We start from the raw sequence: 11,745 nt of genomic DNA on the forward strand, positions 1-11,745 counted from the left end.
TTCTTCTTGTTTACTAGTTATGAATGCTACTTTTAAATCTTTCGCACCTTTATGATTTACTGTCCATTTAGTCTCATGAATTTTCATTCTCAGCTTTACATTTTGTTTCATTCTTGCATGGATTTTAATGTTCTTGGCTAGTTAATGTTTGATTTTGACTTTACTTTTAATTCTTGCACCGTTCTTTCCTTTTTCTTGCTCTGGTTATTTCCATTTTGCTTTTTTTTTTGAGTTTGTATGATTTCCGGTATCTTAGAATTAGTTCTCTAGATTTCCACTTGTTGGTATTGATTGCATAGTCATATAGTAGTGAATAGAGCATATGTAGTTATCCTTTTCGTTCTTGACATATATTCTGATGATAATTGAGCATAAAATCCATGTCTATTCATTTGTACGCGTAATTCATGTTTAGATGTTGCACTAGTTGGTGGTTTGAGTGAGAATTGCCAGTTTTAAGTTTCTGAATATGAACTAAAAGATCTGGACTTAATGTTTACAAAATGTCTTTATGAAGAGTGATTGAGACTCTTTTCACCAACCCAATGCACGTTTACTACTGAATTTGCCTTTGCCCATTTCTTTACCTTAGGTGTTTCTGCTTTGATAATCATAGGGTAGTTGCTTTAAATTCAATTTGTGTTTTAGTTTAGATTTTTATCTTGTCTATACTTTTTTATAGTTCTGTTCACTTGAGATTTTCTTTCTTGCATTGCATTTCTAAATTTCCAGTTCATGCATATAATTTAGTTTCATTTCTTGCACGTCACTTTCATTTCATGCTTAAGTTTTTTTTACCATTCTGTTCTAATTCTGCGAATATTTGGTACCCATTTAGCCCAGTTGGGTTCTGATTTTGTTTTCCTTGCATAAGTAGTCATATCATATAGCTTTTCAATTTTGAGTATATTAAAGAATACACATATTTGCCATTTTAGGTCCTACATATTTCCAATTGATCCTTGTGCATTAACTAGTTTTGAGCATCAATTCCGGATTAGTTAAGCACTGCATCTGCATTTTACATGCATATCATAGATTCATGCATTTTTTGTTAGGTGTTCTTTTAATCTCATTCATTTTCTTTCCCCGCCTTGTTTTAGTTTTTAGTTAGGATCAATTATACATATCAAAGCTTAACACGCACCAAATTCCATGGGTTCGATACCTTGGTTGCCAATTTATTACATTAGTGGGAAATCAAGAATTTATTGTAAAATCCTAGCGCAACATAAGGTCAAATAGTGATCCAAAACTTGATTGAACTTTTTTTTTATATTACTTGTTTGCTTGCACTCTTAAGAGGATCTAGGCCATTTATTTTTGTATATCAACCACTTAGCCAAACACCCTTCCCTTGCATTATTCTCCATTGCACCCACTTAGCCAAACACCCTTCCCTTGCATTATTATCTATTGCACCCTTCTTTGAGCCTAATTGACCTATTTCCTTGTGATTTCTAAGCTCGTTACATGCCATGGACCTTAAAACCATGATCAACCCAACCTTAGAGTTGTGAGGAACCTTGATACTATTTTGAGCCCTGTTGAGAAGCGTATGTGTGGAGGAAGAGGTGTAGAATATGATGAATTGTGAAAATTTGGAAGGGTGTATGAATGAAAAAAAATTAAAAAATCTGAATAAAAAATGGTCTACATTAAAATACAAAAGAGAAAAATGTAGAAAGAAGAAAGAAAAGTGGAAAACAAAGAGAAAGAAAAGATATTTTTCTGGTTTAATTGATTACTTTTTTCTTAAACATATTTTGCGCCTTATTCTTTTCACATTTCTCCATTGTTTCCTCACTTTTCTTTGGTTTTTAGCTTTGAATTCCTTTCTTTATCCTACCTTTACCTTGACAATATCGTGAGCCACATAAAAGTTCTTTTGATCTTGAGTGCATTAATTTAAGTGGTAGAAATTAGAGATTTTTTAAGCTTATGGCAATGCATGCTTGCATGAGGTGCTAACTGTAAATCTTCTAGAAACATAAGAGAATTTAGTGATACACATGTTGAGAGTTTGTCAATTTTGATCCCAAATCTATTTTGATTGAGATTCTTGTTTCTAATCCTTTAAACATGCTCTTGAATGGTTTGAATGATTCTAACTTTGATGGATGAAGGTTTTCCATGCTCACAATTTTTAATCAATGTGCTCATAATGCTTGCACTTTTCTTAGCTCAGTCTCGTCTTATCTAGTTCTTGTTATTTATGTTGTCTACATGGTCGTAGCCTAATTTTTTTACAGTCATTTATCTACAATTGTTGATAAATGAGTCTAGTGCCATAGGTTTTTATATTTGGTTTTGCCATAGGAATGCAAAAGTCAAGTGTGGGGTATACGGTAACTCAATTTCTATTCTCTCATATTGAAGCTTATTACACTCCTTTAGCATCTTTGTTTCTTTTATCTTTCAATTTTAACTTAGATTTTTGTATCTTAGGAATTTTAGGAATTACACTTGTCATGTTGATGGCAACCTCCTTGACTAGGTTGGGTCAAAGCTAGGAGATGTGCATGTAGGGCTGTTTCCTTGGATGAATGGTGCGGAAATGTGGTGGTAAATGGTCCAAGGATAATGAGCTAAGGTATGGATGGGATAGAAGCTCAAAGCCTCTAGGAGATATGGTGGTAGTGGTGGAGTGTTTAGTGGCTCCAAGAGAGGTTAGACCAACTCAAGGAGGAAGGTGACTAGAAGAGCCTCTAGGGTTGTTCTAGTCTTGATCAAGGAAGAATATGACCATATTTTGGCAGCATAACATTACTTAATTCTAAGATGAAATACAAAGGTGGAGACACCTCTATTTATAGGCCAAGGATGTCTCTTTCTAACCCTAACAGCACGATCTCCCACCTTTGCTGTCATTGGCAAAAGATGAGGTTTTCTAAGAAGTGGACAAGTGTCCACAAACCCTCTCCAATGATGGGAGGACATGTGGCCACTCACAAAACACAATTATCTCCATTCCGAGAGTGCCATGTGGCCACTACTAAAAGCAAAAACTCTCCGCTACTAAGGTGCCATGTGGCTACCTTTCATAAAGTAATTCCTCTCCAGTGGAAGCATGACACATGGCACACACTTTTCACTTGGTTTGGATGTCTAACTTTAAGGAAAATCCTATGCTACTTAAGCTTTAATACAAGCCTTAAACAAACATACATTACATGGCCAAATACAATGGTTTAAATTCCTACACTACTCTTCAATCCATGCTTCATGATGGCTCTAATGGTGGTTCACAAGGTAGAGTTGACACCATCTTCAAGGATGACTTTCACTCTCTTGAAAGTGCTTGACCATGGCTAAGAGATTTTCCATCACATGTTATGTTGCTAAACTACTAAGTTGGGGTTGTCGTGCTACTAAGTTGTTGAGTTCGAGATGTCGTGCTACTAAGCTGCAGAGATTGACTGGTTGACCTGAAGCTATTGAAGAAGGTCGACCTTGAGAGCTGCATTGAATTGGAAGGCAAAAGATAATAATATATGGATTGCTTCTAGACGTGCACGAAGTGCATAAGTTTTAGTGTAATCTATACCGTCCTATTATGAGTATGCTTTGGCTATTAGTCTTATTTTGCTTCTCACAACCTTATTTTACTTTCCAGGAGTCTCCTTACCATAAGTAAGTCACCATCACAAGGTAAAGCTTCTTCTTCTTCAGAAGTGGATGTTTCAGACTCACTATATGAAGAACCCTCACTTTCACTCTCATGCTCAAGGATGTAAGTTGACCTTCTATTGCGGCACTCAGATGCATAGTGCCCTTTTTCCCCACATCTAAAGCACTTAGTCTCCTTACTCTTATGATCTCTTGAAGGTTCTTTGACTTTTTCTTTTCCTCTCTCTCTAACTTCTTCATATCTTGGCTTGGTTAGACTACCCTCCCTCATATACTCTTTCTTATGGTTAGAACTATGAGGGTAATCTTTTTTATGATTAGAACTATGAGGGTAATCTTTCTTGGTGGAGCTTTTCCTCTTGAGTTATTGCTCTACCCTCACACAAAGTTGGACTAACTTATTGAGATCATTGTAGGGTATAAGTTCAACCCTATCTCTTATGTCATAGTTGAGTCCACTTTGAAACCTAACAATTGTTATCCTAGGTTCTTCTCTTATCCCAGCTCTTAACATGAGTAACTCCATCTTTTGTCTATATTCCTCAACACTCGTGTTCCTTTGTTGGAGTTTGTGGAGCTTATCCATTAATTCCCTATCATAATAGGTTGGTACATGCCTTCTTCTCAAGGCAGTTCTCAACTCATTCCAATATCTGATGGGAGGTAAGTGTCTTAGCCTATAATCCTTGACCAAGGTTGTCCACCAAATTAAGGCATAGCCTTGAAAGCTTAGAGAAGCCATGGTGACTCTCCTTTCATCATCTATTTGGTGGCACTCAAACAATTGCTCAACTTTCATTTCCCACTCTAGATATTCTTCCACATCATCCTTTCCATGAAAAGAAGGTAGATCAATTTTGGGCTCTCTTGGATGGTGTTCTCTCACTCTATTGTGTCTTCTAGGAAGCATTTGGTAGTGGTCATCATTGTGATGACTACTATATTGCTCAAGCTCACTAGGAGAATATGATGATTCTTCTCTTCTCCTATGGGAAGATATCTCTTTTCTTTTGTCTTGATTATTCAAAAGTTGACTAATCATGTCTTTGAGCTCACTAATCTCTCTATCCCTTTGTTCAAATTTTTGTTGAAATTCCTCCCTTAAAGAACTCTCACTATTGGGTTTGATGCTACCTTGCACACTTGATTGACTCATTCTTGTCAAATGAAAAAGGTTTTCACAAGGTTTTCAAAATATTTGACAAGTAATGACTGAAAAGATTTTCACAATTTTGTTTTTGGTGAAAAATTTCTAAAGAGATTCTAAAGGTGAAAGATGTTTCTAAGTAGCCCCCAGGAAGAAGAAGTGAGTCACTAATGGACAAGCTTAAAAACCAAGTTCTTCCTTAGCCAGAGTTTCCTTAGAGTTATCTTTTACCTAAGTTTCTAATTAGAAATTCTTCAAATTCTTTTCAAATGTTATGAAATGAACCTATAACCAAAGAAAGGTTGTCTAAATGCTATGCAATCCTATATATCACGAAGACAAAAAGATTAAGCAACAAAGTAATGAAAACAATAAAGATGCAAGAATGTAAATGCTAGACGGCCCTAAGTGAAAGTGCAAGTGACACTTGGAGCCCCTTGACACACTTCCACACTAAAGAAAACGAAATTGGACTATTACAATGTTCAATTGTGAACTTGGAATTGCTTTAAGAGCATTTTCCCAAGTCACTTAACTTAAAACAGCAAAAGTAAACCGAAATACACTTTTCAAACAGCAAATTCCGTGATATAGACTTGAAATGAAGCCAAGAATTTAATGAAAACTTTGTCTTCTTGCTGCTGCATAAAGCTAATTGAATGGGAGATGCAAGTTGCTGCTGTAACAGAATTTACAGCTTACTGGACAGTGATGTTTAGCTGTTGTTGAGTCTTCCTTCTTGCTCCACTTTCAATGCTCAAACCACTTCCTAGGAGGCTACCAATGTAGGAGAAGGATTCTGGTGCTGGATGCCCCAAACAGCTTGCACATACACTCCAAAACTCAGCAAAATCACACCAAACAGATTAAAATTCTGCACCAAATTTCTGCACACTGCACCAGTATAGGCTGTTGTATTGAACACTTTAGATGCCAAAAAATAGACATAAACAATTGGAACAACACACAAATGAAAGTAGGTACACAAGAGGAACTTATCAAAGGCACTAAAATGGATGAAGAAAGCAAAAAAAACACAAGCACAGTTCAAAAATTATTCCAAATGCAAACTGTTTGATAATTTTCAGAAGTGTTTGATAAAATGCCCCAATGAATTTCAGATTTTGTGTTTTTTTATTTTTCAGGGCCTGTAATCTGGATTGGTTGGTTCTAACAGCTTTTTAACACTTGATACTTCTTCTTTTGATAATGTATTTCATTTTTAAACATTGAACCAGCTTTTTCACAATCCAGCAATGAATTTTACACTAAAATTACCAAAACAGTGGCTGGAAAACAGAAACTGCATTAGAAAAATGAACTAAAATGGTGGTTTTGGAACCCAAAATGAGTGGCAGTGATTCAGCAACTTTGATGAATGTTCAAACAACTTTTCTTGGTGATATTAAACATGTTTAAACTCTTAAACAGCTAAAACAATGATTAATATTCAGAATCACTGATCCACTTCCATTTTTAACTCAAAAATGATGGTTTAAATATCCAATCTACATATAAATTCATTTTTGACCAAATGAGCAGTATTAACAACTTTCAAACATCCATTTAGACTTGCTCAAGCTTTCCAAAAGCATAGAAACAGCAGGATTCGAAAATCACCCTTGTTATGACCAAATTATGCAGCAAAAACCATCAATTAACCAACCAATTTTAGTTTTTCATGGATTCAAAAACTGGACAGCAAAGGCAATGACTCTAAGAAGTGTATAAACATAGATCTAAGCTAGATTTAATGTGCTTAGCATGACCAAAATTCAGATTAGACCAATTCAAATAGATTAGCACGGTGAAGAGCTAGAATTTCAAGCTGAAATGGTGAATGGTTAAGGATTTTGAGCAACCACACTATGCATACTGCATTTTAGTGCTTATTCTGGTTTGCTATACCTTAAGACACATTCAACAACATTATACAATGTTGTACCAAGCTCCAGAATCAAAGAAAAACTGCTGAAACAGTTTTAGACGTGTTGCACCAGATTTAATTTCTGCAATAGAATTCACACCAAATTCAAATCTGATTTACACTTTTAATGCTTCAGCTTGTATAACCCAGGCTAGATCAAGTATTCATTGCCTTATTTGGTATATATACAGCTTGTTTAGCACTTGCAAATCAATTAACACAAAACACTTCAGCAGAATCAGGAAACTAAACAAAACAGAAAAAAAAAATACTGCAACAATTGCACAAGACTATAACAACACTGAATTTTGAATTATAAGGCTGGAATTGACTCAAACAATGAAGTTTCACCGATTAAAATGAAAGGACAACATCAACACACAAAGGAAACTCAAATTGAACTACTGGAAAAGTAATACACAGCAAAACAGAAATGAAAAACAGCACCTCTGGAAACAAAACAGAACACACTGATTTGGAAAACTGAAACAGAAATTAGATCACCATTGGAAGCAGAAAATGGAAGAGGAACTTAGCTCTGGTTTGCGTGGACAACCAAGGCTCTATATACCACTTGATGGAAGCTTAGACATGCTTAGAATGACCTGGACCTTGCAGACAAAGCTTCAAAAACCGAGAACAATATTGGTGCAGCGGATTGAAATCAGCAATGTGGATGTAGCGGAAATTGAGTGAGATTGATTGATGGTTGGTGTGTTTGAGTGGAATGATTATGTGTGGGAACCTCACAGATCAGAAGGTCTTCCTACAATGGAAGGAAGCTAGAGGAAAGGGAAGAGAAAGTAGAGAGAATAAATGACTCAAGAGCATTAGGGCTGGAAGTTAATTTCAGCAGCAATTTACTAAGCTCAAAAGTTCCTTACATGGTGAAAGAGGTCTCTTATTTATAGGGAAATAAGAGCCTCAGATATGAAATGACATTCAAAATGAAATGACAATTAAACTGAAATGAATGGCGCCAATTTTGGTTTGGGCAGCAGCTCACACAGCTCATGTGAATTCTTGGGCAGCAAGTTTGAAAATGGAAAGCGCCAAATTCTGTTTTGGTGGTTTTGGCCAGCAGCACACATGTAAAACACCTTTGTTTGATAGTTTGGGCAGCAAGCTTTTCCCCCAAGTCTTTATATTGGCAGCTGCTTTTTATTAATCCTACAAAGCAAGGAAAAATGTGCTTTTAATTATGGGAAAAAAAATCAATGTAAATTACCTTCCATAAAAGCAAAATGGTAGGTGATCCGTCTTCCTCTTGAATCCTCTTTGCCATGGCTCTAGTAAGAGGTCCAATGTGCGTCTTAGATGGTCTTCCATCAGCTGCATTGAATTGGAAGGCAAAAGATAATAATATATGGATTGCTTCTAGACGTGCACGAAGTGCATAAGTTTTAGTGTAATCTATACCGTCCTATTATGATTATGCTTTGGCTATTAGTCTTATTTTGCTTCTCACAACCTTACCTTGTTCATCTAGCTTGTTCCTTTATATCCATTTGGCTCTTTTGATCGCCTTCCTCTCAAAACCTCCTTACAACAAAATCGCATTTATGCCTACTATTAAGGCATCACATTCTAACTCAAAAGCTTTTGAAAAGTTAGGTAAAGCTATATCATGTGCATTAGTAAGTTGAGTGATAGGTTTCTGAATATGAAACCCATCTAAACACCACACACGCATACCCAAACAAGAACACAAATAACAAAAGAATGAATATGTTATTGATTTCTCTTCTCAATGTAAAAACTTCAACGCCTCCAAGGGAGCCCAATTCCCCCCTCCACAGGATAATAAAGTCTTGTCTATACAATCAGAAAACTAAAACTAACTTTGTACACAAAACAATAGCTCTTTATATGAACTCTTTAAAAATTAATTTTTTTATGCCCACATTTATGCTTTAAAAATTAATTTTTTTATGAGATTCTTGTGCTTAAATAATTGATATAAAGTAAATTTGTGCGAATTGGATTTATGAATTAAAGGAACTTAAAAAATGATTTTTAGTTGCATAAATTATTCTTAGATATTCTTACGTTTATTTATGCAACTGAAATATAAGCTTTACTGGTCCAAATTGTAATTCAAGGCCCAAAATCAGAATTATGAAAAAGGAAATTAGTTTATTCAATAAAAGGGGTTGAATGCATCCTTGTTTTTACAAATATACACTCTTAGTTTTGAAATAGGCCCAAGAAAATCAAGCCCAAACAGTAAGCCTTTTCTCCTACACACCCTAATTCCCTGTACACCCCTCCTATACTAAAAAACCAGATTCATTCAGATTACGCCATGTGGCAATCCATCTCATAAAGATCTGTCCAACCACAAGCTGCCACCTCATTATCTTTGCCACATCAGCTGTCACGTCATCACCATATTCAGAAATCCTAACTTCCATCAAGCACCAAACCCTAGCTATCGCACCATACACAATCGCTGCCGTCAACAGCTACGCCGCCATGCACAACCACATAGAAACCTTAGCGCGACACAACCTCCATCATCTTCACCGTAAATGCCGCCACAATCACCGTAGAGACCACCTAAATCACCACCAGAACCATCTTCCCCTTCCTCCACCGTGGAACTTCATCAACGCCATTGCCTCCCCTAGCCATCACCATGGCGACCCAGCAACCAACCACAACAAACCCAATAGCCCTCGCATTAGGCCGCACCACGAGAACAACCTTTGAAATCGCCACCATCAACCATCCATAGCTTCTTCTTCGCACCGCAAGCAGTGTCGTTCAAACTCTATTGTGAGGGAAAATTCCACCACCACACGAACTTCACTTAACCACCGTCAATGCTGCACTACCATCATCTCCTCCCTCGCGCCTCCACCGTCTTCGTAAACCTGCAAAAGAATAGACCTGCAGAAAACCCAAATCGCCACTATGGCGAGCTATAATCGTAAACAAGAATCGTGAAAAAAATCCTTGCATTGTTCAACCTCCATGGCTACTGCGACTACCACCCAAGCTACCACCACCTTCATGCCTTCAACCCTAATCGCAACAGCTTGCGAGAACCCACCTGCACAGAAATTGCGCTTGCAACAAAGTTCTAGCGTCATTTCTCCTTTGTGTGCCCAATTTATAGAAACCCTAATTTTTTGGTAGGGAAGGGATGACACGTGGCAAGGACTCATTGGCCACGTCCATCTGGTCAAAGCTAGTCAACACTGCTTAAGTCTGGTCAAAGTTAGTCAAACAGGGGGCAAATGTGCAATTTCAGAAATTCAAAAGGGGCTAAAGCGTAGATAAAATAAATTTCAGGGCTTATGTACAATTTTGTAAAATTCAGAAAGGCTAATAAAAGAGAAAATTCAATTGTTGAATTATTTTAGTTATTTGGAAGATATAAGATAAAAGATTTTATTAACAAAATATTCAGAGTCCAAGCCCAAATAAGCCTATATAAAGAGACCCAGGGGAGACAAAAATCATAACTCATTCATCCACCACTCCTCTTACTTTTATTTTGCCATGTATTCTACTCCATCCATGGAGGGCTAAGCTTCTAGGGCTATTCCACTATAATTTCATTACGGATTATGAGGTTAAGTTAAATTAATGAATTTGTTTCTTTTGATTATTGGTTTGAGTTATTCTTCTTCTATGTCTTTCATCTCCAAATCATATTAAAAGCAATGATTTTTGCATCATATGGTGTTTGAATCTACATGCATATTAATCATATGAGTTCAAGGGTTTCTAGGTTTGATTGAGAATCTACTTTGATTGAATTTAGGAACTTTCATATGATTAAATGAATTTTTGCTATAAATTGAGAATGTACTTTGATTGGTGATAATAATTTCAACTATAATTAATTGAGAATTTACTTTGATTAATTAACTTTTAATTTGGTTAGGAGATTTAAGAATAGACATGATTAAACATAATAGAATTTGATGGAGAATGTATTTTGATTGAATTCATTGTGAATAATCTAGAAAGGTTTAACATTTGATTGAGAATCTACATTGGTTAATTGCATGATCGCCCTCAAATTAATTAAGAATGTATTTTAATTAATTTGAAACTTGAACAATAATCAATTGAACAATTATCTGCGAATAACCGATGATGAATCAATCTTGGAAAAATAGTGGAATTAGCCTATTTCATCATAATTGTTTCCAAGTTTCCAATTTGTTCTTCAAATATTCTTCATACATTAACTTCATTAACATTGTTTCTCACTTTAATTCTTAAGCATTGCATAACATTCATAAGAATCAAATATTGAAAAGCAATTTCGTATTCATTGGGAGACGACTTAGGGTTACTTTAACCCTATCTACTTTCTTGAATACTACTTGGCAATACTCAAGTTGCCTTGAAAAGTAGTATTAATTTGATAGCTTCAACGACAGCTGATTCGTTGTCGTTGAAGCTATCAAATTAATACTACTATTTAAGGCAACTTCAGTATTGCCAAGTAGTATTCAAGAAAGTAGACAGGGTTAAAGTAAACCTGAGTCGTCTCCCAACGAATACATAATTGCTTTTCAATATTTGAATCTTATGAATGCAATACAATGCTCAAGAATAAAAGTGAGAAACTATGCTAATAGAATTAATGTTTGAAGAATGTTTGAAGAAAAAAGAGGAAACTTAGAAATAATTATGATGAAATAAGCTAATTCCACTGTTTTTCCAAGAAAGATTCATCATCGGTTATCCACATATCATTGTTCAATTGATTACTGTTCAAGTTTCAAATTAATTAAATTACATTCTTAATTAATTTGAGGGTGATCATGCAGTTAACCAAAGTAGATTCTCAATCAAATGCAAGACCTGTCTAGATTATTCACAATGAATTCAACCAAAGTACATTCTCAATCAAATTCTATTGTGTTTAATCATGTATATTCTTAAATCTCCTAACCAAATTAAAAGCTAATTAATCAAAGTAAATTCTAAATTAATTATAGTTGACATTATTACCACCAATCAAAGTACATTCTCAATTGATAGCAAAAACTCGTTTAATCATATAAAACTTCCTAAA

This window comes from Vigna umbellata, chromosome 1 (assembly GCF_029865625.1).
Source record: "Vigna umbellata cultivar VRB3 chromosome 1, Vumbellata_1.0, whole genome shotgun sequence".
NCBI classification, from domain to species: Eukaryota; Viridiplantae; Streptophyta; class Magnoliopsida; order Fabales; family Fabaceae; genus Vigna; species Vigna umbellata.